The sequence below is a fragment of the Oreochromis niloticus genome, linkage group LG23, assembly GCF_001858045.2.
Source record: "Oreochromis niloticus isolate F11D_XX linkage group LG23, O_niloticus_UMD_NMBU, whole genome shotgun sequence".
NCBI classification, from domain to species: Eukaryota; Metazoa; Chordata; class Actinopteri; order Cichliformes; family Cichlidae; genus Oreochromis; species Oreochromis niloticus.
The window spans coordinates 37,986,277-38,012,102 of record NC_031986.2 but is presented as its reverse complement, the minus strand read 5'-3'; the positions used below and the strand labels follow the sequence as shown (position 1 = coordinate 38,012,102).

The window sequence follows — 25,826 nt, the reverse complement described above, 5'->3', positions numbered from 1 at the left end:
AATGTAAAAAACTGCAGTTTTTATAGTGACCACACAAAGCACCCGAGTCTAAAAAAATGATATCTATAAAAAATGGACTTCATTGATTTAAAATGACCAGCAGGATTTTGCCTTCCACCTTTCTTCTCCATGGGGAGCTTCCTCTACCTGTAACCTGGATCTTATACCCAAGTGCTTCTACGATTACTGTGGCAGTTTTGGTTATGAGCTCACCGGCAGTGGGAATCCAATGTTCACATTTGCATTAACTCTGATGAGACTCAAGGCCACAATCTTCATCTTCACCTTAGTAGACGTATCTGTCATTGCTGGTGGCTGTTAATCACATACACATATATAGATATATATGTAGAGATGGGAAACAAGAATTGGTTCTTGTAGAAAACTGTTTTCTAGTAGTCCAGTTCCTTGTTGCTGCTAACACAACTTCGGTTCTTTGCAAGCATCTGCCAAGACAGCATGCCAACGCTATGCTAGTCAATAACCCAGAGTGAAAACTGAGTGAATGTCAACCCCAGCAGCCAGACCCTGAACTTTAACAGGTAACATGCAGCCTCCCTTTCTACCTCATGTATCTAAAGCAGAATCACTGTGGTGAGCACTTTTTTGTGCTGGTTTTCATGTTTGTTTTGTGCGGTCAGCTTTGTGTTCTACTAAGAGAAAGGTCTTAGCCGTGTGTCCACATTAGGGATTTGTGTTGGTGTGCAGGGTTGTAGCCTCAGGTTTATATTGTTAAATGGTGCTTGTGAGACAGTGTGTTTCAGCTGTTTTACAGAGTAACATGAAAGTAATGTAATGAGTAGTATAATTAATTATAATGAATCACTTTAGTTAGGTCCCTCTGCATATGTGAACAATGACTTTTTTGAATAACAACTCCAACACTGATCACAAAAAAGAGGGAAATACCTCAACAAACATGCACTTGCATTTTCATGCATTTGATCCACAGCATGCAATTAATTTGCATGAATGTAATTTCTTTATTGCTGCTTAGCAGTGTTGGTAACTCTCGAAACGGAGCCAGTGAGAACCCAATGACAATCAATAAGCAAACTGATAAGGAACTGAATCGATAAGTGATATCAATAATCAGAATTGCTCAATTCTTATCAGTTCCCATCCTTAATCACATAATGTTACAAAGATGTTCTGTTTGATTTAGGTCAGGTGAGCATGGGGACCAGTCAATGGTATGAATTTCCTCATCCTTCAAGAACTGCCTGCAAACTCTTGCCACATGAGGCCGGCCATTCTCATACACCTGGAAGAACCCAGGACCCACTGCACTAGTATAGGGTTGGACAATATGTCCGAGGATTTCATCCCAATACCTAGTGGTAGAGTGCCGTTACCTAGCCTGTAGATATCTATGTGTCTCTTCATGAATATGGCTGTGTCATGGTGCCTGTCAAAAAACAAGCAAAAAAAGAAATTACCTTTATGTGTACTTTATTTTATTTTGTTTTTATTTTTTTATGTCCACGGTGTAGCATGTAAAACCTGTTAAAACCAATAAATAAATGTTTAAAAAAAAAACAAAAAACCTTTCTGTGTACTCAAACGGGTACACAGAAAGATTAGATAAGCTTATTAGAGGTTTTTGGCACAACTTAACCTACTTCAAGGTGCATGTAGGAGAGGATAAAACTTGAAGCCTGAACTCTGGCATTTCTTGTAGTAACTTTATTGGCTTACTGATTATTGATTTTGGTTTTTGGTCTTCACTGTGGTAAAAAAACAAACAAACACCCCAACCCAAAACCAAAACAGACAAGAAAAAAAAAGTACAAAATAATCCACATTCATGTCAGCAAATGATGCACCTATAAGCATTGGTTGAGTGCCATGTGGCTTCAGGACCCACCGCACCAGCTTAGGGTCTGACAATGTGTCCGAGGATTTCATCCCAATATCTAATGGCAGTCAGGGTGCCGTTACCTAGCCTGTAGATATCTGTGTGTCCCTTCATGAGTATGGCTCCCCAGACCTTTACTGACCCACCCCTTGGGCCACACTCATGAAATATGTTTTTGATTTTTTGGTCTGAGACATTTACACCAGTGTGCTACTGGAGGTCATTTTGTAAGGCTGGTAGATCATGCTGCTCTTCTAAGGCTTATGGTAAAAAAAAAAAAAAAATGTGTGTGTGTGTGTGTGTGTGTGTGTGTGTGTGTGTTCATTCATAGTTTTGATGCTTTCAGTGAGAATCTATAATGAAAATAAAGATGAAAATGAAAATAAAGAAATACCATTAAATGAGATGGTGTGTGTACATATACATTGAATGAGGCAACAAGTTGTTTGGTAAAGCTTAGAAAAAAAGGTTTAAAATACGATGTTTACCACGATTCAAAGCTCCGCTTTTTAGGTTGCCTAGGTTACGAGTCTCAGAAAACCGTAATCTTAGAAAAATATGTTGTACAGGCACACAGCATACTTCCATTAGTATTTAGAAGCCCATTAGGTTCTGTGTCATGCTGGCTGTCAAAAAACAAACAAAAAAAGAAATTACCTTTCTGTGTACTCAAACGGGTACACGGAAAGATTAGATAAGCAGATTAGAGGTTTTTGGCACAACTTAACCTACTTCAAGGTGCACGTAGGAGAGGATAAAATTTTAATAAGTCTGAACTCTGGCATTTCTTGTAGTAACTTTATTGGCTGACTGACTATTGATTTTGGCTTTTGGCCTTCACTGTGGTTAAAAAAAGCCCAACCCAAAACCAAAACAGACAAGAAAAAGAAAGTACAAAGTAATACATATTCATGTCAGCAAATAATGCACCTATAAGCATTGGTTGAGTGCATGGCCATGCCATTTGGCTTCAGGCCAAACAACGTCCTTGGAAATGGGGAATGCTGAATATAAAAGATGACTGACTAAATACCTTATTTAGTAAATCAACAGGAGAAATGAACTTAAGAGACGGTATTTCACCCCTTTGTACTGCGCTACAAGCTGACATGAGTCAGTAAAGCATTAAATTTGTTCTGGATCTTTGAGCTTTATGAAATGCATCATTTTGTGACTATTTCAGAGTTTGCAATGAGACCCGGTCTGGACCTTCAGTTAGGCCAGCTAATGCAGAGTAATTGTTGCCTTTTAAATTCAAACCATTTCCAGTTAGATGATCTTTTCTGGCGATTAAATAGAATTTGCAAAGGAAAGGCACTGTCTAAGAGAATAAAAAGCATTATTTAACAAGAAAAGTCAGATCTCGGCAGTAGAAATAATTATATCAAGGCGGTTAATGTGCAGCATTTTGTAACAGCAGAGGTACAGAGAGCTACACGGTCTTTGCAAAATAATCTGTTTTTATATCAAATACTGTTCAAAATGAAAGACAAGGGATACTGAAATGTGAATTTCAAAGAGAATTAAATGTATAGGAAATATATACACATCTGGAAGTCTTCCCAAAAACACATTTTCTGAAACCATAATATTTCATGTTAGCTTTCAACAGCATCCAAATACAATCAAGCAGCACTGATTTGCTGGTTGACCATCTTGGCATTGCACACACACACACACACACACAAAAACCCATTTTATTGTCAAACAAGAGACCTGAATTGTCTCCAAGGTGCTGCAACAAGCTCTATTACTATTTCATATAGGTGTTTTAAATGTTAAGGCGCAAAAAGCCTCTAAATTCCACATTATTGATCGTTCCCTTAATTCACCAAGATAACAGCATCTCAGTAAAATCATTTCTCAGTCCCTAAAAATGAGATTTTTCCACCTCTGTTATCTTCATTAGATTTTGCAGCCCCTGGGATATAATGCTTCATTGGAAGTCATTTCACCAGTCAGGAGACAATTTACAAAGGATAAGGTTCAATTGGTAATTTTTACTTGCGAGCTCAAGAGAGCAGATCCTCTGGTGTAACGCTCTTAATGCTCTGTGTTCTCTGTTAAAAGAGGTCCTGTTATATTTAGATCAAACCTTCCAGAAACACACATACATGTAAGTAATGAGTATGATCAGGTTGCTAAGCAGTGGTTTTGACAAAGCACGATGCCATAATATATCATTTCCTGGTCTGCCAACTCAAGACCAACCATTAAAGGAACAAATTTCAAGGCACTTGATTTGCTTTTTCTGAGCCTCCCAGTTTCAAAAAACAAAACAAAACAAAAAAAACCCCCCATCACACTTTGACATCCGTCTCTTTTATATGATTGGCTGTTACCTTTACAATGTTGAATACTAACTGTATATTTAGTGCTGTCAGCTTCCTGACATTTGCTTTCTGTCTGGGTCATACTGTAATAGTGCTCAAACTGGGTGGTAGGGTGATTACTATCATGACAATAATGATATATGAGTATGACCCACTTTTAGGATGTGACATTTATTTACAGATTCACAGCGACCTGTGAGGAGCTCAAACATAAGTCATATTCTTCTTTTGCCTCACAGTTTACGGTAACTTCTTTTCTCCCTTTTTCTGTCATTGTAATCATGTTTAGATCTGCGTTACAGTCACATTTCACACTGGGTGCATCGACGGTATGCTCTGAATATTAATGAGAAAAAAGTTTTACTGACATTATTTTTAAATACAATTGAGGGATCCTGGGGTTTTAAATTCATTTGAAACACAAAATCAACACTTTGCTGTTTTTGTGAATTATTTGCTATGAAGAAATGAAAAAAAAAGACAGGCTGATATTTTTTGCCCTAGATTACCTGTCACATATGTCACTCACTTGTCACATGCCACCCACTCATGCTGTCACGACGTCATTCTCCAATTGGATCCTGATTACTTTTGACCTTGTTTTATATGCTAATTCAAGGCTCGGAAATGAGAGCCCACCCCCACCCTAATCGAGAAAAGACCCCAAAACAAACAGTTCATCCAGATGAATACACAGAAAAGTAATTTGCCCGACGTGAATACATAGACGCCATTCAGGGTGATGACTCACCTATTTCCCCCCTACCTGGAATCTGTCATAAGAAGTCAAACACAGAGTTGGAGGAGGTCCATTCTGACTGTGGTACATTAAGCAACTCTGCTCATTATCAGGTCTAATGCAATCTTCTAAATGTCAGCTTTCACGTTACAATGAGAGGTGGGTATTTTTTCTTTTTTGGCCAGATTAACTTAATTTGCTGTCCTTATTGCCCTTCACTTGGTAATTACTATGCCCTATCTGATTGTTTATATTTATCTACATGTATATATAGTAATAGTTTTATAGAATATCTTTTTTTAAAACATATTTAAAAGTGCTGTTATCAATATTTTTCTTTATCGTCAGTGGATTACATGACTATGTGCACGTGACAGATGTTGTTTGTACTGCTGAATTCACAGAAATGCCTGCCTCTGCTGTTCTTTTGAGCTCTGTGGACCTTTATGATGCTTTTTTATTGAACCTGTTTTGGTTGCTTGGTCTGTGACTCTGCTCTTTTGATTCACTCTCAGCTTTCTGATAGCAGCAGAAAATGGTCAGCTCAGGTTTTTTTGCACTAGAAGAGCTTCAGCTCTTATTTTTAGCTTAACACTGAGGCTAATGCACGATTACTATGAGAGTCCTATGTGTCTGACACTATATGAGACTCCAATTGACTCCAAATCAAAGAAATACTTCTGTATGTAAGTAAGTCAACAATGTTTATCCAATGAGTCATTATGGACTGAACTGCTTTGGCTTAGTCTGCCATGTGCCCACTCATTTACATCTGTAATTGGTTGTTATCTTGCCTGCTGCTCTCCCCAGTTCCCGTTTCAAATTTCAAGAGGTTCTTTTAAAAGAACAAACAGAGATGTTTTTAACCACAGAAGACAATATCAGTCTATACGTGGATCTTCTGGTATTTCAGTGTGATTCATGAGCCTTAATATTGAACTTGTCGTCATGCTCTGTTAAGCTGAGCAGTGTTGTCGATTTATGGCATTCAGTATATTCACCCAACTTGCAATTTACTGAAGCTTGTCAGAAGTTTTTCTCTTCATATTTGACTGCAAAATGAGTATTATTTTGCTGCCATTTTCCAGCATTAAATCATGTGTTTAGGTTTAGGTTCTCAAAATATTTGGTTAGATTTGGGGGAAAATTATTCTCTCATTATGGTTGGATACCTTGGATACCTTCTTTCTCATTTGGCTTCTCCTCTTAGCCAGTGGATATCTTTAACTCAGTACCAGCACACGACATTAAGATGACAAGTCACAAGATGAACATTTTTCTACATAATTAATCTCTTGTATTAAGAGTCATGCAACATATGAAACACCCCTTTTTATGTGCACAGAAACCAGAGAAAGTTGATAAGCACAGTTGGGATACCGATTACTACTAACTGGGGTTTTACGTTTTCTAGAGTCAGCTAATGCAAAGAAAGTGTTGCTCTGTTGACCTTCCTTGGAAGTTGTAGTTGACCTTTCTTCCTCTGTTTGACAGTGTCTGTAATGTTGATGTCACTGTCACAGTGTTTGCATACTACAGTATTAAATAATATCTTTAGACGATTATTGGTTAAAGTTTTATACTGAGGTTTCTCACATAACATGAACTTTCAGTGCAGCCACCTCAAAAATCATCTTATAAAGAGGAGTGAGCATATGGGAGTAAGTCAGGTAATTTTAATATAGAAATTATTATCTTCCAAAGTGATTCTTTCCCCCACTCTGCACTACTACAAATGATCTTAGGGTTACCTGCCATATTTGATGCCAAAAACGTTTAAGCTAGGTGGCTGTTGCGCATTTACATGTAAATATGTTACTAAAGTCACTTTACACATTTTCCCATGCCTTTTTTCATGGAAATAAAATATAAAAAATAAAATATAAGTTATTGCTCACTGCAACTTAAGGATGCATGTCCATTTCACGCTTACATGAGGCAAAGCGTGACATCCACCATTCACACGGTGGACCTTTTACATGCTTTTACATGCTTTGCCGTGATATCAGGTTGGCATAACAGATGTTCAAGCTGTGTATTTAAATTGAAACCAAATTTAATTTCAGTTTAAATACACAGTTAAATTTGTTATTGTAATCAGTTTCACAAGTGACACTTCAGTTATGTTTTCACAAAAAAGCTCATACAAGAGCCACACGTATCTGTATTTCTGTTTAAGTAAAGAATGTGTGTACTATTACCAACTCTGTTAAAATACATGTATACCCCATCACAACATCTGCATCATGCTTTTTCAATAGACAGTAAGGGCATCCTCTTAACTCCATCCTACGGACTTAAAAGTTATGCTAAACAATAGGTTACGAAGGGTCCTAACCAAGCGTCAATATATGGCGTTTGGGGTGAAAACCAGTGGCCACATTACATATTAAAATTTGATTTATTTTTGGTATAAAAATATATAACTGAAATGAATTATTGAATAAATTAAGTGGAAAGATCATCTTTCCTTTCAGAGTGGGTTTCAATCAAAAATTATTGATGCATTTTCTATGTTTGTTGTCTGTCAGTCAGCTGAGAGACTCTCAACCTGAAGTGCTGTTTTACAGCTTGCTCTAAATCATTACAAAACTGGGGACTGGGCTTAGACCTTATTGACTGCTATGCGCTGAGTGTCTGCTACAAATAAACAGCACCTTTTAAACGGCAGTGCTTTGGTCGTGATGGACCTGCAGTCTCTTTTGCTCCTTTAAAAAGTGTACATCCCTTTTACACTATACTGTCTTGAGCTTTTTCCTATATAAAAAGATTTCCATACTAGATATAATTCTCAGAAGTTGTTTAACATTGTAGCAATATATCGCTTCATTACTACTCCAGAGATTATTTCTTTTTGAGAAAGCTACCTATACCTCCATATATGTGCTTGCTGAATTCATGTCCTGCTACACTCACTTGTTACCTAAAATTTAATAATTGAAGCTGCTTTGTGTTCCTGTGGTGTTTACCAACAACCTCGACCCCAGCAATTCTGAGCTATATCTCAGTACGACGCCTGCTGGAAAACCCATGAGTGCAACACAAACATCCTAAACCCAAACACGCTTGAAATCTTTGTTTTTAGTTACTATTTATCTTTAACACATACTCGAAAGAAAAATTTCCCAAAACACAAAAGTATAGTTTCACGCAGAATTTCACTGTCATGCTGAATCTTTGTAAAAGTCAGAGAGACAGTTAACCATATAATTAAGTGGATGTATTTTTCACTCTGGCCTGGACAGTGCTATGATTTTCTTTAGATTTTATTGATCTGACTAGCGAGGCTTTGACAATATTTGCAGTAGAGATATCTACCTTGTGTTGAATATATTGGAGCTAGACAGCACTTGCCTTGTGTTCAGAGCAGGGTAAGTAGGGGTGGTGCTGAGGGGTGTGCCATAGGTTGCTTGTTATTTTCAGTTATATGGAACTTGCAAGTTGTCTACCAATCCAAAGGTCATTGGTTCAATCCCCAGCTACTATAGTCTGCAAGTCCAAGCATCTTCAGACAAGATGCTGAACCCTAAGTTGCCCTGGTGTGTGTCTGTGTAGGGGTGTGTGTGTCAGACAAGGTGCTCAGGTATAGAAAAAGAGCTTCGAAAGTTGTGTGAATCAGGCTTGTAGTAAAAAGTGCTTTGGGATTGAAGAGTGTATCTCTGCCAATGGTTGTTATTTGTAGACAGCTTGGATGTGTTGGCTCTTGGCAGTAAAACTGCTGTTAAATCTGCTTATATATTACGGATATTTGACTCATGCAATAATCCGTATGTTTGTGGTTTTTTTCAGTTTTGCAAAATTGAAATATTTTTCACTCGGCTACTCTCACCTGCTTCCTTGTCACCATAACAGGCACCTCAGGATGTTTAATTTGTCACAAGTTTTATGCCAGATGCCCTTCCTGATGCAACCCCATATCTTGTTACATGGGAATGATGTTTTACTCTGGTTTAGCCTGGGGTTTTGGCTATACTGAACCTGCTATGTGACTTTTCTCATATTGTTTGAGATATTTACAATTTATATTATCAAATAACAAATAGGTCACCTGTAATTAATGGATGTGGGTTTTCTTATTTAGGCTTTCAGTTATTTTTAACAGATTAGAAAGGAAGAAGCCACTTCATGCAACAAATACATTTTCTGTTGAAAGTAGAATAACCTAGATGTGACTTAGAGCTGAAATTTTCTGCCTGTCATATTTTCTCCTTGAAAGCATAGGCGGTTTCTATCGAGATAATTTAATAAATTTGGAGCACGGTGTGCGCTCTCTCTCTGCAGACATGAATAAATGTAGTTCACCCACCGTCCAGTCTTTCTTTGCCTCATTCTTTCTCTCTCATCTATAGAGCAATTATCATTTAAATAAGTGCACAGATGTCCTATATTGGTCCTCAGAATCCATACTAGAAATAATAATGATATTTCTTAAATTTATACATGCACGTGTACCCACTTGTAATAAACAGAAGCAATGACATTCAAAATATTAACTTTTTTAATTATAAGCCCCAACCCAAATTGCTTTGGCCCATCCAAAAAATCCAGTGCGTGGGCTACAACTAATTCCTGAAAAATACAAGAAACTGTTTGTTCTTTAGAGGATTTAACCTCTTGAGAATCGAGGAAAAAAGAACTTTCCCATTGAATGTTTTTGTGTGATTTCCTGCCTCTCTAAAAGAAGCCACTCAAACACATGAGATATCAACATCAAGCCCAGGATGTCCATTATTTAGCACATCAGGACTTAGTAGGGTAGCTCAAATAAGCCAAAAGATATAGACCAAACAACAAACATAAAATGTTCATTACAGAGCACATAATGCTGAAGCATATCATGTTTATGATAGCTGTAAAGCTGAAAAAACATTGCCTGCAATGGGTGTCAGCATAAAATGGATTACATCATCATCATTATTATTATTATTATTATTATTATTATTATACCTCATTTTATGGAAGCTGAAACTTCTTTAGCTGCACTGACTGATCACTCTCCAACTTGCAGATTTGGAGGGATTAAAAATTTGGCTTTGGTCCAACATGATGCAAAAGAGACTCAAGCCTCTCCCTGATGGATGTCCTTGGCAACATTTTGAAGACTTTTGATACCACTGCACAAAGTATTAGAGAGAATTACGTTATAATTCTCTCTAATACCTTTGCTGCACACCAGTATTTGATGGTGTTGTATGCTGTGGGTGTTTGTCGGCCTGGTAAAATTTTGTTTATTTGGATATTATTTAGTCAACGTAAATAGTTGTATGTTCTTAACAGTGTTTTTAGGTGTGTCTTAATGGAGCTCATAGTTGCAAACTGCTATACTTTTTCTTTCTGGTTTCAAAATTAATTTGCTCACACGCACACACTCCAGGATCACCAACATCAAGGCATTTCCCACGGCTCTAATTCAGAATGAGAAATTAATGTTTCTTTCCAAAACTCATGACTCAAGACAAAAATAGCAAACCTTGCTGCAAACACTTTTGTGTAACAATTATTTTCTGTCTACAGGCGTCAAATTAAAGAATTGTGCAACTAGCTGACATTACAAGAGAAAGCCATGCTAACATCCTTTCAACTAGTTTGAGTCTCTAAGTTCTGTTTGATGCACACTTCATTCTCCACAGGGACATGTTTGACGGTTGTAACTTGATTTAAAGAAACTGCTTACAACACGACTTTTGTAAACAAAGTCCATTTTTGGCACTTTGAGCACCACAAGTCAGTCACCATAGAAGGTGACCCCCCCCCACCACCACTAAAACCCCAAACAAAATCAGCTGTAGATTGATACATAACATGGTAAACCAGAAAGCTTCTCTTCACTGGCTCCCTGCTAAATCCATAATCAAATTTAAAATCCTTCTCCCCAAATAAAAGGTCTTGATTAGACGGGCGCCATCTTATCTTAAAGACCTCATATTACCATATCACCCTAATAGAGCCCTTTGCTTTCAGAGTACTGGTTTACTTGTGGTTCCTATATGGTTTTTAAAAGTAGTATGGAAGGCAGAGCATTTGGTCCTCTTCTGCGGAACTAACTCCCAGGTGGATTTGAGAGGCAAACAACTCTACAAAAGCCACTGTTGTTGTGATTTGAATTGAAATGAAACAATTTTTTGATTTACATTTATATATGATATTGCACATACAGTAAGATGAGTTTCTACCAAACCTGTCAAAAGGTGTGAGATCTGAGATCTTTATACGAGAGTGAAATAAAGGACTTCATCCAGCCTCTTTATGGTTACAGTAACACAAAGTGCTAGAGCAACCTATATAAGTATAATCTATACAGTAAGTGACTCCACTAATAGCAATCATGCATAATTTTAATCAGCACGGTGGTGCAGTATTTAGCACTGTTGCCTTACAGCAAGCAGGTCCAACATGAGGTTTTTCTGTTTGGAGTTTGCATGTTCTCCCTGTGTTTGCGTGGGCTCTCTCCGGGTACTTCAGCTTCCTCTCACAGTCCAAAGACATGGAGTTAGTGGGGTTAGGTTAATTGGTGATTCTAAATTCCCCATAGATTTGTTGTCTGTCTCTATTAGCCCTGTGATAGACGTGCCCTAAGACAGCCTGACTGGATAAGTGTAGAGTAGATGGAAATAAACCTAATTAATGTAATGAATGAGGAAAGCGTAAATTTAAGAATATAATATGCATGTGTTGAGATGAGAAAGTCCAGTAAAGCACTGTTTAGACATGTTGTGTGATACAGGAAAGTGCATGTGTATAGATGTGTGGCTCAGAAAGTATGAGAGAGAGAAAAGAAACTGACACATACGGGCAGATAAAAAGGGCGCTATTTAGCAGGGTTCAGGTTCCTCTAGTTTCCTGCAGATGAGTTGAGAGTAACATCGGAAAAAGAGATTTTTCAGTTCACAGTAAGAAAATCTCAGCAATAGCTGCCAAAGGATTAACCGCTATCCAACCACTGTAAATTTAAGGATTGGTATTGTAAAATTTCATCTTTTTCTCTGCTCGTTTTTGCTGTGTTTGATTAAAGTCTGAAAGGAGTTGGAGGAATTTGTACTGATTCACTGCTTCCCCATTTGGAGTTCATCAGGTGCAGCCCAGAGAGGATTACATTAAAGGTCTGGGCATTGCATCAGTTACTCTACTGTATCTCCTTTAATAAATTACAAGTACTGCATATACGAGCTCTAAATCATTTTTGCCAGGTGAAATAAAAACGGCAAAGGTGCAGGGTGATGTCAAGGTGGTGATCTGGATCTGACCTTTTTTTCCCTCCAGATCACCACCTTGTACTTGTAAATACTGAAGAAAACTTTGTAAAAAGTGACTTGTTAACATTTATCCACTGTACATGCTGAACACTGCAATAGCTGGAAAAACAAAATCAGCTTGAAAACACTTTTTTCCTCTTGGTAATTGGTTAGGACCTTTGTTTTCCCTTTATTTCCACTGTATCTCTGTTAATAAATCACAAGTAGCACAAATAAGAGCACCTCTAAATTGTCTTTGGCAGATCAATTAAAATCTGTCATTATACATTTTAGGTTAATTGGTGATTCTAAATTGGCTGTAGATGGGGATGTTAGCATGCGTGGTTTACGCTCTGGGTGGGCTCGTTTGTTCATTGATTGGTTAGTTGGATGGATGGATCAATTGATGTCCAAATAAAGTGCATTCACTTTTACAGCATGCGGAAAGCTCAAGGATGCCTCAGGAGAATAAAAGTATCATCATTTTTATGTATTCAATAACCGTAACAGAATTTTATGAGCAATAGCTAATAAATATAACATGGCATTTAATTTATTAGGAACTCCTGTACAATTAATTGCAATTCAACATGACGACTCTGCTGTAACTTTTACCTTTACACAGCTTAAAATGTTCAGTTTGGGTTAAAAGTATTAAAAAAATAACATTCAATAACTCAAAATTATGATTGCGTGTAAATACAATGAGACAGATCTGTATTCACTCGTCTGCCTGGATTCCTGAGTGTCTATTCTTTACATCACTTCGGCTTTCCCACGCTGTCAAATTAAATTTTGTCGTCATCGCTCTGGCAGACTCATTTACTTTCATGTCTCCCTCCAAGCTAATTAGCCTCTGTGCTTCAAGTCTCAGTGCTCTTTTTCCATTCTGCCTTTCACTATCATTTGTGCTACCCCATTTCCACCTCCTCCTGGTCAGTTAGAGATTCTGATCCAAGGCTCCACCTGCTTCATCTCTGCCACCACCAGCATCTACACTCCAGGGGGTCCAGTGCTATGAGGATCGGGCTAAAATATGCACCATTGTTCAAAGCACCACAATGAAGGGTGAGCCCGTGAGAAAAGGGGAAACTATGAAAGAAGTGTGCACATTGTCTGGCTAAATCCTCTGGGTGGCAACTTGCATTTTATCCAAAGACTGCTCCCCTAATGAGAGGAGGGAAACCAACCAGAGAATAAATCCATATAAAGAAATGTCTAATGACCTCTGTACATACACACTAGTATTAAGCGTGTGACTTCACATTTTGGATTCATACACATGGCAGTTCCTTCCATCACCTATTAACAGTTTCATACAAATGACAATCCCTGATAATTTAATACTGCTGAACAAATAACACTGATTTTTCCGTCAGTTCATAAAAGCTGTTTTTGCTATGATTTTTTTCTGATTTCTCTCCATCAACAAATATGTCACAAGGTCCAAAACTCACCAAATGCTCCAACATACAAAAAGCTGTTGTTTGATCAGCAAGTTCAACCAATAGAAGCTGCTATATGAACAGCCGAAGGAGCTTTTGTGTGTGAAGTTGTTTGTAAAGGTCATCAAAACATCCAACAAGCCAAAATAAGGCTATATGTCTGTCAAAATCTGCTCTGTCAATTCCAATAGCTCACTGAAGCGTCTGTATTTTAAAGAGATCAGCTTTTGGCAAATGGTTGTTGGCATTCTGGTGAAAGCGGGTACACAGGCACAGCACAGACTGTGTGCACAAATCAGTCCAACAAGCATGACAGATTCAGTGGAATTAGTGGCATATAGCTGTTCCACAGAAGTAATGAATATGCTCCAACACCCCTTTTAATCAACAGCATCTTTGGAAATCAGGAAAAACTATATTGGTCCGTGCAGTATGACGATCTAATGGCAAATAAATAAATGAATAACACTACTGAATGATAAAAAAGAGCAATATTAATACTGAGCGGCCATGGGAAAATGTCATTATTGAGTGACATTCAAGTGAAAAACTTGAATAAAACGTTGTGGAACAGCACAGGGTTCAATGATGTGAGGATTTTAAAACCATTGTTATTTAGAAAAAAGATTAATGTACCTCCAGACAGTTACAAGCACTTCCTCTGGTAACAAAGTCTACATGAGAAGCAGTAAAAGAGATATAAATAGGAGAACAAGTAATGAATGTTTTCTGTGAAGGTTTTATCACAGAACCGGCAGATTCTAGAAGTAGCAGCAGAGAGTGTGCCTGAGAGTGTAAATGCTGAATTGTAATCATTTATAAACTGTACATATTGAGTACTGCAGCAGCTGAGTAGGAGTGAGAAGCCCTTTTTTAAAAAAACAAAACAAAACACTTTTTTCCCCTCTTGTTCAATGGTTACTGTAAGAGCTTCTGTTAGACAATTTTTCTTTGCTTTCCTTTCATTTTCTGTTAAGGAAGGGTAGGGATCATTTGAAATGTTGTTATTGTTATAATGTTATTCTGGCATAACTCACTTCAGAAGCAAATAAAACTGCTGCGTAGCCTCTCTGATTGCTCTGTACTGGCCTGGGGGTGGTAGGAGTAGGACTCACACCTCATGCTATGTCTAAGTTATTCCTAGACTGGGGACATAATGGTCATACATAAACTGGCAAAGCAAAGGCAAGGACAGAATGACAGAGCTGGTGTTAAAATGCAACAGGTAGGTGATTGGTTGATTATATGCAGGTGCTCTTGGAGACCAGCAGAAAGCCACACCTCTACGATGGAAACAGAGAGATGCAATGCAGTCATGCATTGAGAGAGGGGAAAAAAGACAGAGCGATAGAGAGCTCAAGGGAGAAGAAAGACAGAATAGGGGCAAGTATGGCATCAGAGGACTAACAGTTTTGTGCTTTGACAGGATTTATTTTGTGAGCTGAAAAAGGACAGAGGCACTTGTCACAGTCTTTCCAAGTGCAAGATACTGTATCCCAAATGTGTCATTGGTGTGTATGATAGTTAAAAGCACTGTGTGAATGGGTAAATGAGAGCAGAAAAGTGCTATATAAATGCAATCGATTTATCATCTTTTAAACACCCTTGGGCAGTTGAATCGCACAATAAAAAACCAAAAAAAGCAGATCCTATCTCCCTGATGGGGAGCAGTGTGTATCGAAAATTCTGGTGTGTGTGTATATTATCATTTGCTTTCTGTATTTAAGGAGTCCAAAATTAGTTCTGAAGGACACCAGTGTCATATTTTACCTACCAAGGCCATTTGTTAGTAGCACAATACGATTACAGTGTTTTAGATTTGCAGCAATATACATTTGCATGGAAATAACATCAGAGTAGGAAATCATGCAGCTTCTTTCCCATCCTTTTTTTTTTAAAATTTCAACTAAATATTGCTTTGAGGGTACGTTTGTTGATTATCTTGCCCTTAAGTGCAGAGGACGTCTCTGGTTGGAATGATTGGAATGAAAACCTGCAGACAGTTCCCCTGGGGGCACCTTACAGTGATAAACAGATCATCTGCAAGAGTATTTTTGAAAATGCCAACCATTTTGCAAACAATTTATGATCAGCATACACTAGTAGAACGTTTCCACCTTCCCTGTAAGTAAAACCAAAGGATATTTGTATTGATTCATCTCAGTTTTGGAATACATATATTATGGAATCATTGATGTAGGTTTTTTTTTTTTTTTTTACAAGCTCCATTCAATCCAATTAATTGTTGATGATCTCACCAGTAACCTCTAAGTTAACTGCACCAGATTTCAGTACAATGAGTTGAAAATACCTTATGTTTATGAGGTCAAGAGGCTTTTTCCCCCTAGAATGTGGCATAGAGATACAGTAAAGTTTTCCTCTGGGTGTGCTGTAATCGAAAATAAAAGACCAGCTGAGTGAGCGAATGCTTCTTGCCGATATAACGTCTGACACAGGCTGGGAGTTCCAATGCGGGGAGTCTTCAAAAGAGGAAAATGTCAAAAAAACAACCATCTGGAACATTGTGAAGAAGGAAACCAGAACCCCTGAAGGGACTGTATTGATTCCAAAGCAAGACACACAAAGCATAAATGTTGCTGTTTCGCTATTTGTGCAAACCTTTTATCAGTGAAGAGCATATTGCACCATTATTGATGGGCGCTTATCACCCACTCTGTGATTCAAGCAACAGCAGGCTGAAATGACTCTATGGCTCCCATTTTGCAAGATAAATGATTGCTTGACTGTGTGATAAATCAGTCATCTTCTCAGAGTTAGGATAACAATTACAATACTGACCTTTTTTCTAGTTTAAGACTTTTTCCTCTCTTGTGGTGATGTCACCATCTTCTAGTTCAAAGAGAAGCCAATTATTTATAGTCTGCTTTTGAATGTGTGTGCACTCCATTCAGTTCCTTCTCAGCGAATCCACAATATGATCTGAAGTGGAGATATCAAGCTCCAGGAGCTGTAAAACATGACAGGCTAATATCTGAAACACTGAGAATAATCAAAACGTCAAGTGAGCTTTGTGCAGTAAAAATGTAGGAAATTCATCATTGGCTTACATGCATTTTGTCTTAATTTTACTAAGAAAGTTGACAAAACTACATTTTAGCTCTCTATCATGCTTCACAGCAAATCTGTTAACATACATACCGAAAGAGGAGCGAAGATATTTGAGGAAATAAACTGTTAAATATCAGCTGCATATAATAAAATCTCTTTTTAGGGGAAAATTGAGTTACATAATCTGTAAATCAGATAATTTGATGTGCATTAGGAGTTCTAACCTTTTCACTGACTGTGTTGAAAATGCAGCTTGAGTGCTGCTCTTTAATAGTGCCACACTCTGTCTCTGCAAATGCTCAGAGACGGTCTTTTATGAGAAATTGCTCTGGATAAACAGCAAGGGGTTCATCAGGTCAACAGTGTCTGTAAAAATGCCCTCAAAATACAGCGGACAGGTTTAAGTGAATTTGCTGAACAAAGTGCTACTGTTACACGGAGACAAATAACTACTGTATGTCACAGGTAAATTGATTTATTACTCAGGAGAAACATCAGACAGAAAGATGAGCATAGTGGCTATCAGGAAAAAAAAATCAAATCTGATCAAAGTGCAAGCAACCTGCCTTTTCAAATCACATCCAGTGACTGGCTGCTGTCTAAGCAGACAAAGGTACAAACCAGAGAAGTATTAGACCACAGGAATAAAACTGTATAATATATGCAGTCAGAGATGTACACTTTAAATTCTGTAAATGGAGCCCTCGTACAAGTGCTGCAATTTAGCCACCACAATATGAGATGCACTTGTTATACCCAACAGCCTTTACTAAGAGTCACCACACCATGTTGGGTTGCTTCATATGCAGGCAGGGCCACCGAACATTTACACACATAAGAAGTGGCAGAATCAATTTGTTCCACCTTGAACCACTATCAATAGTTTTCCAATGTCTTCCAACTATTAAAACTTTGGCCCTGACTTCCACTTGCCTTTCACAGTGTATCCAATCAAATTACTGCTACACCTAGAGGAAACTGTTAGAGATAGAGAGATAGATTTCTGTTATTTCCTGTTTTATTTTCCTGTCTTTGCCCCAATCCCTAACACTAAAACATCAAAGACTTGAATGCTGTCAACAGTGTGCACAGCAATACTGATTGAGTGGGAGAGTTCACAGGTGCTCCAAATAATATGAAAACTCAAGTGCAAACGTAAACACATCAGGATTTTAGTTTCTTTCTATCTTTTTTTTAACTGTAGTCAAGGTCCGAATCAATAAGGGGTCTGATTTGAACATCTTGTAGACCCTCAGTTACAGAGAGGATGAGAAGTAATAGCCAAATATACGATTCAGTCTTTTCGTATCCAAACAACATAATTAAAAAGGACCTGTAATTGTTATCATTCCTGGGCCTTTATTTCCTGCACCTGTTTTTGTTTTTGATTCCCCATTTTGGACTTTGCTTTTTCTTTCTGTTAAAAAAACAAACAAAAAAACAACTAAATCACCTTTCCATTGTAGCTTGTTTGTGTTTCTGCACCCTGGGTGTCTCCCTCTTGCAGCCTGCATTTCAGTTCTCATTTCATCTTCGACTTCATAGAATAAAAATTACATAGTGATATACTGAGCCAAGCTCTCACCACGGACACCTAAAAACACACCAGAATTTGGCCTCAGAAAACTCATGTGTAGTAATGAATAAATAACAAAAAATGCAGTATTTTTCAAGCTTTTAAATGTTGACTTTTTTCTATTATGACTTGAGGGTCTCTGAATTTTAGACTAATGGTTAAAAAAAGGAGGATGGACACATTACACTGTTCCCTTGAAACTTGTAATGGGCATTTCAATATTTGTATAACTTTTAAAGCTAATGATTTCTTAAGTGGCAGATAAACTGATTATAATATAGTCCTAAGAAGTCCTAAGAAAACCAGTAATTACAACCCAGAGCTCCTCACCACTCATAAGCTTTCAATTAAAGGAAGCAGGTCTTGTCTACATTTTGTGTTGCATAACAAATGGGAAACTGGGCTGCTTTAAGTTTCAGAAACAACAATTCAAAATGGAACTTCATTATGTAAAACAGCAAACTCAATTGCACATCTCTGCGGGGGAAGCCACTCACATTAATCAGCACACATCCCATCAGCACATCTGACACACAACAGCCCAACAATGAGTGTCAGACATGAGAGCTTAATTACCTCTGCTCGGGAGTCGGGCTCCACAGACATCACTGAAACTTCCTGTATGATCAGGCAATGGGCCAAGGTAGAACGTAACGCTACAGTAACACTAGGGAAAACAATACTTGGGGTCAGTGGCACAAGTTAAATTTTTGCGGCCATCTGCAGTGAACTCTTGTTGCTTTTGGATTGGTTGCTTTAAATATAGGGACCAGGTCTGCAATCACTTGCAGTCAGCTGGCAGTGACTTTGATGTGTCACAAACATATCACAAACATCTTGCATGCAATATGTTTGTGATTAGCTGTGATAAATTAGTGAAACCTGTTGCCATCTACACACATATTCACATTAAGTACTTACATTCAGTCCATCCAGAACCACAGATTTACACATTCAGAAAGTCTTCTATATCCACAGTGCTTTTATACAGGAGTAGAACCAGAAGTTCCCTGATGCAAGTTCCCTAATCCAAAGAGACACATCCCAGATGAGCTGCTCTCTGTGACAAATGGCCATTGAGCAGCAAAGGTCCAATCACTGCATGCAGGAGACAGGATTCAGCACAGCCCAAGTTTGTTATTTTTATTTATCCAAGCCTCAGTTCTACATCTTAACAATTCTAAGCTCTTCGGAGCACTAGTAGCCTATACCAGCATCAAACTAAAGTCCCTCTAATTGGCAGTTGGCAGCACTTTATACCCCAAGTGCTGAAAAGCCACATCCTCCTCATAACCTGGGGTGTTTCCACACCTTCCCAAACAGACAATTGGTGATAATAATATTTATATGTTATATTTTATATATTAAATCTATTCATCAACCTATATTTACATTTAAAACATATAATTTATTTTATTTAACATTTATTTATACAGGTAGTCCCATTGAGATCCAATGTCTCATTTGCAAAAGAGACCTGTTCCAAAATGACATGATCAACCTACAAATACCAAGCAACACCCCCACCCAACCCTCCTTGGTGTCTCCCAGAACTTTTAAATAGTGTTCAGACCCTCAGGGACACATTTGCCCAAACATCCTGGAGAGCACAAAGGAGAAAAGAGGTAAGTGATTGCTACACACAAAAAAAAATCTGTTTGCACTAAAACTCAGCATCCATATTCACAGTAATTGCACAAAAACAATCACACTAAAACACAAAAATCAATGAATCTGGGGCCAATCTCGTTGTTTTAGCATCTGTCCACCATACACTAAGTAGATGATCAAGTGCCTGGAATGCATATAATTAAAATTTTCAGTAAATAATCAATATGTCAGAGTTTGCTGTGTGGCAGGCAGGATGAAAGGCTCAAATTCAGGACTCAAGACGGAGAAATAAAGTCAAAAGGCAGCTTTTATTGCTGGAAAAAAAATAACATTAAATACAAAACTAAACTAGGAACTTCAACTAGAAAACAAATCAGAAACTGTAAACCTGGCTATGGCTGGAAACACAGCATAAAAGACAAAAAACAAAGGAAAACACAGGGCTTATATACACAAACAGGACAATGGGAGGAAGGGGAACAGGTGGTAACACAGCTGGGCCAAATCAGACCTAACAGGACTAAGGAAGCAAAGCAGAATACAATGACAAAAGACAAAAATTGTCAAAGTAAAACAGGAGCTATAACACAGAGATGCGGACTTGACCCTTAGACAGAGGCATGAACTGTGGGACAGGAAAAAAAGCACAGAGTAGACATAACACAGACACAGGGAGGGCACATTGACCGGAACTGGAAGCTAGAGCAACAGAATATAACCTGAAAAGAACTAAAACCATGAATAACAATACTTAAGAAATATAAATTAAACACAAAACACTGGGTCACTTACAGGACAAAATAAATATTTAAGAGTTCTCAGGGTGCTAACTAAAGTGCAACTAAATGTGCCCAGAAATGCATCCAGTATTAGTTATGACAAAGATAGAAATTACTGTAAACAAGTAACGAAACACCTTTGTTACACTCCCATCATTGCAGACTGACTCTTGTTGGCAATTTGTTGGCAATCTGTCTGTGTTTACAAATAACCAAAAGCTTCTGGTAGAGATATCACAACACTGGTTATCAAATTTCTCTATTAAGCTAAAATAAATATGACAAAAATATAACACTCCTGCAGATAAGAGAACAGATTAATGCTGCAGAAAATCCTTAATCTTGGGCTCTTAGCACATAGATGAGTAAAAAAAAAGATTTTAGACTGAGTTAATTATTTTATCACTTGGTGCACTCTCAGTGCTGGTATTTATTTGTTATATGACAGCTGGACATTAGAGCTCTGAAACTTTTAATCATATATATTTAAACATTAATTATTTGCTGTTTCATAGCCGAATCAAGGAGATGTTGAAAACACTTTGTCAGCAGATCAAAGTAAAATAGATTTTATTGACCGAACAGGTATTCTTGGTAAGTGTGTTCTGTGTTTTAGTAGCTGCAATTCCAGCAGTGCAAAAGAGTCTCAGCAGCAGATTTACAATCAAGTGCAAAGGTTTACATTTTTACATTTTCTGCATCACCAGCTTGATTAACAATACCATATTGCCGTGACAATGCAGTGCTTCACTCAGTGGTTTTAATAAGGTATAGCTTAACAAAACAACTTGCACAAATAAAGCGTATATTTCCCCAGGAGAACCGCGCTTAAAACACACTCTAAATGAAAGATTCATTGAAAATGTGGTATTTCTTGCCAATTTTAAGCTGAAAATTGCCAGGTAATGTGTTTAGAATAAGTTACCACGGTGATTTAGTAGATAAAAAGGGACCGGCTTTTGTGATACTGAAAACTTTAGCTTTGAGGTCGACAAACCTTGCTCAACCATTAATCTATCTTCTTAGTTCATCCCTCAGGCTATCAGTGCAGTCACCTTAAGATTGAAAATGATCACCCAGATGTTAAGGATGTTGCATGCTCCACTTCTGAGCCACTAGTTAGTTGCTGCAACAACTTGTCACTGAATGCGAAATAATTCAGTGCAATCACTGGGCAACTGCCAATTTTTTCAGGTACAAGGAAGTTACAATCCAAGGCTTCTGGTAGGGATAGTGCCATCATGTGGCCATTTAAAAAAGTTTTTTTTTTTCAGCACATAAACACCAAACACTAGTGTATGATGTAAACATTTGTCAAAGTGTATTTATGTATTTAAAAGCTATTTTAATAGTTTGACTTGACCCTTTTGATTAGCAAGTATTTTTTACAAATAGCCATTACAATGCGTGTTTGGATATATTCACATTTGTTTTATTCTTTTTAAATTTTTTTCCCTATAGCTCATCTTCTCTATAAAAAAATTTGAGACAAATTAAATTGTCTTTGTGTGGTTTGGTTCAGCAGTCTGTTTTCCACATTAATGTGTACATTACTAATGTTGCATAGAATACCATTATTCTTGCATGTCCTTGAATGCACAGGTTCTCTACTTGTCTGGCACTACATTAAGAGATTTTTAATGGCTTAGCACAGTGGCCATGGGTTAGTCAACCTTTATGTATATTCAAAACATTTAAAGACACATTTAGAGAACTCTGCAGCCTTATTGAATGCATTTATGCTCTGAGTGCTTTTAGTTCAGTGACATGTAGGACATTTGCTTTTACCGTTGAAGCTTTTTCCCTGGTGTTGCCCACATGCTGCATGGTCATCAGAACTAAAACACTGGTTAACCATACTATTAGTGAGTAATCATTCAGAAAGTGGTGGACTAGCTGGAAAATAGACAGACAATAGATCATGACAGACACTCCTTAAACACCTTTTCTATGCACTTATTAATTATTAACATGTACTTAGTAAAATAAAAGAAAGGGTCATGTTTGATCCAATAAACATGAGTAGAATAGTCCAGCAAAAAAAAAAAATACACATTTGTATATTTGGTAACAGTTGTTCAGTGTTGAGCTGATCGTAATATATTAACATGTTGCTTTTGTTTTTGTTCCTTTGTTTCAGTAGGGGTCCTGCTGACATGCTTGCTGGCTTTTAGGCACAGCTTACTGGACTCCCAAGTGCAACAAAGCTACTCCTAATGTTACGGATCACCTGGGCTTGGTGACCTTGCAAATAACTACAGTGAACAAAGTGTATTTTTTGCTTTTGTGGATATATAATCAGTCAATATAATATATGCAGTCGAACTCCCCATTTGTAAAAACCCCTGGGCCATGTGGGTACTAAGTGTATGTTTTCTTTTGTTGTGCTGTGCTTTGTCCTGCAGGTGCTGATCAGAGCATGTATAGCTGCATGAGCTACACCTGGGCCTGGTGTGTTTAGCTGTAAAAGCTCACTCATTCCTGCACTATGCATCTAAAAGACTTGTCCAGTTCTATGACAGCATGTGGTTTATTTCTTGTGCTTTCCATAAGCACTAGCAACCACCCAGACCTGCTTTACACTTCTTTTTCTTTTCTTTCTATACTTTTCCTTTTGTTGGAATCATTCAATCTTTTAGGGACATTTTACCAACTTTATGCTGATGACATTCAGTCATATATCACTTTCAAGCTTCGCTAGCAGAAGGTCCATCCTTGTTGATTGCTTATTCCAGGCTGGTTAGTTGCAGTCTAATAATGATCTTGTTTTACATTCAGACTGAGACTATGATTATAGCTCCTCCTGAATTACATCCAAACATCAGTCAAGTGATTGCTTTCTGTTGCTCATCTGCAATGTCACATGTTTGTAATCTTGGTGCAATATTTGATTCCTCTCTGGGCTTTGACTTACATGTAAAATCTATTTCTCATTCCTGTTTCTTACAATTAAGTAACATTTGCAAATTGTGAGCAATAGTCTCCTCAGTGGAACTGGAGAAAACTATTCATAAATTTGTATCATCGTGCCTAGATTACTGCAATCCCCGTTACCAGCTCAAACAAATCTCTCGTTCAAACTGCTTCTGCCAGACTATTAACACTTTCTAGTAAGTGAACTCAAATTGCTCCTATTTTATATTCTTGACATTGGCTCCCAGCAGATTTCAGGGTTTGTTTTTAAATATGCAGAGAACTAGTTCCAGTTGATTTATCTTAGCTTCTTATTAAACACATCACTGCTTCCAGTCTTTGATCGCAGGCTTGTGGTAGTCTACTTGAAGAAGATGGTGTGAGTTTTTAGGATAAGCTTAGACAATTATGTCCATTCCCCTAACTGCTGACTCTAGTTGCTGTCCATGGTGCTGATCAAATCTAGAATGATGCTATAGATAATACTGATAATTGCTATATGCTATATATATATATATTGCTTTTACACTTATACTGTGTGCATGCGCGCGCGCGCGTGTGTGTATGTTACAGAGAGAGAAAGGGAGAGAATAAGAGAAGCTCGATTGCTGCAGTACAACATGGTGGTGAGGGCCCAATAAGAAAATCTGCCCTGGGACCTAACTCAGAGTTGTTACACCTGTGGAGAGAAAACTACTGGGAAAGCAAGATTAAAGCCTTTTGTGGAGGAAGTAGTTTGTATACAGGAGGCAACCTTGGGAAAAAGACAGGACTAGAGCCAAACACTGTACTTGATATGTTTTCACACCACTGCAAACAGCACACTCCAGTAAACAAATAAAACTGGAGTGGCTGTAGGCTATGTCAACACCTACAAGTGGTTTAGCTGTGGAGAGATTCAGTTTGCTTTTACTAGTGTGTTTGGATAGTTTGATATATAAACAGATGATCTGTAGCTAACAACAGCAAGTTGAAAACTGCTAAATTGGAAATTGACGGAAATACTGAAGGTCTGTGAAAGCAGGGACAGCAGCACCTACACTTCCTCAGAAAACTAAGATCGTTTAACAGAGAAAGACGAATGATGAAACAGTTTCATAAATCCAACAGACTCTGTCCTTCCATATTATTTGTCGATTTAGAAATTTCTATGTGAAAAGAAAAACTCAGTGAAACCTTTGGAATGAGTGAAGAGCTCAGAGGAAGAGCGACAAAGCGGGTGACCTCTTCCAACGCTTTTATGTTCACCACTTGTCTGACACATGTTAATTTTACACACCACAGCTGTAGCTGTATGTACTTATTTCCTGTGATGTGCCATTACTGAGCCAACATAGCTTCACTGACTATTCTGGGTCTGTGCTAACATTTTGTTGTAGTTAATATCAAAGCAATTGACAATGTTAAAGCAAATACACAGTTATGTTGTTGCAGTTTCTTTAAGTTGCAGGGTGGGATGCTCAGTGCTGATGCATCAATGCTGTTTGGATGTTTCCACATACTGCTCCGAAATGCGGTTCAAAACAACCACATCTCGTGACCATGGCTTATTGAGATTTTGGTTCATTTCACAGTTGTGACAGGCAGCTTACCGTCTGTTTCTAGGTTTGATTGACAGGGTGTAGAACAAACTCCAAGAAAGTTTGAAAGTCAGCAGCAACAGCAGCAGCACCCACAGCAAACAACTCAACAGATAGTTTGTGGGAATTTTTTTGACAGTGACAGTGAAACCCACCCACACTGCAGCTGCTGAGTCCACTGTAAAGGACAAAAAAAAATACACAACTGATGCATTTCTTCCAAGGGGCACATAATCCAGTTTATTGGCAGAGATGATGCAATGCATATCCTCACCTTTATATCTCTCTATAAGTGCAACAGCTATGTTGTGTAAATGGATTTTTGCCAAGGTTGAAGAGGTAATTTGCAAAAAGAGAAGCCAACGCTGTGTTAGACAAGGTGTTTAGGTATAGAGAAGAGCTTGTATGAATGGGTGAGTGTTTGAGTGCTCAGTTAGAATGAAAAAGAGCTATATAAGTACTAGACCACTTACCATACGGGAAAACTGCTCTGGATGTATTCTCACCAGACATTTTATTTGCTAGTAGCAGGTTGGATCCCTTTTCCCTTCATTAGTCCCTTAACTTTTCTTAGCATAGATTCGACAAGTTCTGTAAACTGCTAACTTTAGTATGGCATTGCTGGTATGAGCAGGTCTGCAGTCTGTGGTGTAAAGGCTGTAGAGCAGTGGACTCAACACACACCCTTGTG

The 25,826-nt window shown here is 37.8% G+C and overlaps 1 long non-coding RNA gene across 1 annotated transcript; it reads left to right on the top strand.

The window, feature by feature from the left end:
- The first annotated feature begins 19,802 nt into the window (after window positions 1–19,802).
- Window positions 19,803–23,636, top strand: LOC106097191 (uncharacterized). Its single transcript, XR_001223501.3, has 3 exons — window positions 19,803–19,877; window positions 22,783–22,913; window positions 23,048–23,636. It is a non-coding gene; the product is annotated as an uncharacterized LOC106097191 (long non-coding RNA).
- Window positions 23,637–25,826: the final 2,190 nt, after the last annotated feature.